The sequence below is a fragment of the Nerophis lumbriciformis genome, linkage group LG22 (assembly GCF_033978685.3).
Source record: "Nerophis lumbriciformis linkage group LG22, RoL_Nlum_v2.1, whole genome shotgun sequence".
Classification (NCBI taxonomy): Eukaryota; Metazoa; Chordata; class Actinopteri; order Syngnathiformes; family Syngnathidae; genus Nerophis; species Nerophis lumbriciformis.
This window is the reverse complement of record NC_084569.2, coordinates 14,237,459-14,239,958: the sequence shown is the minus strand read 5'-3', so window position 1 is coordinate 14,239,958 and position 2,500 is coordinate 14,237,459. Positions and strand designations below refer to the sequence as shown.

The window sequence follows — 2,500 nt, the reverse complement described above, 5'->3', positions numbered from 1 at the left end:
AAAGACAAATGTAAATGTGTAAACCAGGGGTCCCCAAACTACACAAGTCAAAAAATGTTATTTTTTATATTTTAATTATTTTTTTAAATCTGTCCTTTCTAATCCATTTTCTACCACTTGTTACTCTTGGTGTCTCCTAGACGCTCAGGCAAATCATATTGTCTAAAAATGCATTTTCCCATCGATAACATGACATCATCGCGCTCGGAATTCATAGATATGTATATGTATGTATATATGGTTTTTTATATATATATATATATATATATATATATATATATATATATATATATATATATATATATATATATATATATATATATATATATATGTATGTATATGTGTATGTATATGTATATGTATATATATATATATGTATATATATATATATGTATATATATATATATATATATATATATATATATATATATATATATATATGTATGTATGTATATATATGTATGTATATATATATATCCATCCATCCATTTTCTACCGCTTATTTCCTTTGGGGTCACGGGGGGCGCTGGAGCCTATCTCAGCTACAATCGGGCGGAAGGCGGTGTACACCCTGGACAAGTCGCCACCTCATCGCAGGGCCAACACAGATAGACAGACAACATTCACACTCACATTCACACACTAGGGCCAATTTAGTGTTGCCAATCAATATATATATATATGCATATATATGTATGTATATATACATATATATATGTATGTGTATATATACATATGTGTATATATATATGTATGTATATATATGTATATGTGTGTATATATGTACCAGTGACGTGCAGTCAGGGGAAGCAGGTGAGACGGGGCCTCACGTGCCATCATGGAAAGGAAAAAAAATGTAAAAAGAAAAATAATTAATTAAATTGTTATATGTATCCAGTGATTATACTATAAAGTTATTTTCCATTTAACTTCACCAGTTTTAGATTATTTTTATTCAAAATCGCTGAATTTTCACATTTGCCGTTCAAATACTGAGAAGAGACTTGCGGTGAGTCACCAGCCAGTTGAGCCTCACCATGGATTGCGCAATGACTCGGCTAACTGCTGGCCTGCTGTGCAGTGAGACCGTATTGCTATATGAATTATATTATACATTTCCATAGTTTAGTTAGCTGAGGTATATAATGTACAGTGTATTTTGTCAACAACTGTATGTGTGTAACATATTTCTTGTGCTGAGCAATCATAAAACGGCTGCAAAAGACGCACTGGGTGAGGCTCGCAGTAATCCCGCCTCCTGGTGGTAGAGGGCGGTAGTGATCCCAGAGATCATTCTTGCGACTACTCGGCTGCAGAATAAGTGACAACAAGCAGCAACAATTAGCAGCGATCGTTTATTTTTTCCTCTCGCCTGGACTTTTAACATGGAGGATTACATATCTAAAATAAAACAGTTTTTGTTATGCCCGTTTGATTTTGGACTATTACTGACACCTTGTGGCGATGGGAAAATGCTGCGCGTCATCAGTTTGGGCACTTCCGGTTTACGATGTTAGTTCAGTTCATGAGACAATAAGAAGTAGACAAGTTGTGTTACCTCTTACAAGCCTTGGAAAAGATAAATCTGTAAGTAAACTGTTTAACTTGTTTATGTGGCTCAATATAAAGGTGGAAAGTGGCTAAATTTGATAGTAAGATGTGTATTGAAAAACGATTTTTGTGCACTAATTTAATGGATTTTTGAGGACTTAAAATGACTGCCGGTTGTGTATTTCCACCATAGAAATAGTTTCAACACTCAGCAGTGTTTGTTTGATGGTGGTGCTGTGTATTTGTGTGGAGCTGATGTTTACATCTTGTGTATTGCATTTCAGTGTGTTGATTGAATCATATAGCTTATACATTGTCATTGTGTGTATTTCAGTTTTACAAAAAAATAAATAAAAGTCCAGTGCAAGACAAAGCAAGATCAACAACAATAAAGAGCCTAAATGGATTCATCTGCTTTGGAACTTTATTATAACGTCCTGGATTGGTTGTTAGCTGTCTGCCAAGCTGTATAACCTCAACACATATAGTGAGGGCAGAACAGTTTTCTAAACTGGACTTTCAATCGAAGCAGGAGGTAATAATTGAAGGAAGATCTCCATCGAGACAGAGACACTTTTAAAACTGAAGAAAGATAAGGAAGACTTCTATAAACAAGTTATCGATGCTTTTGTTCAGAAGAAGCGGCGCATGGACTTCATTTATAAGTAAAGGTAAGACCATAATAACGTTTTTTTTAATTAAATGTGCTTTTTTGTGTGCTACAGTTCGTATGTGTAAAGTTAATTTAAAGTAGCAATGATTGTCACACACACTAGTTGTGGTGAAATGTGTCCTCTGCATTTGACCCATCCCCTTGTTCACCCCCTGGGAGGTGAGGGGAGCAGTGGGCAGCAGCGGCGCCGCGCCCGGGAATCATTTTTGGTGATTTAACCCCCAATTCCAACCCTTGATGCTGAGTGCCAAGCAGGGAAGAATGCTGGTATGAGCT

At 35.5% G+C, this 2,500-nt stretch overlaps 1 protein-coding gene across 1 annotated transcript in view; it reads left to right on the top strand.

Annotated features, from left to right (window-relative positions):
- tedc2 (tubulin epsilon and delta complex 2) overlaps positions 1 to 190 on the top strand; it is a 32,767-nt gene extending 32,577 nt beyond the window's left edge. The window contains exon 10 of the mRNA XM_061973494.1: positions 1 to 190. This exon is cut by the window's left edge and continues 878 nt beyond it. The gene's annotated coding sequence lies outside the window, so the exon portion shown is untranslated.
- Positions 191 to 2,500: the final 2,310 nt, after the last annotated feature.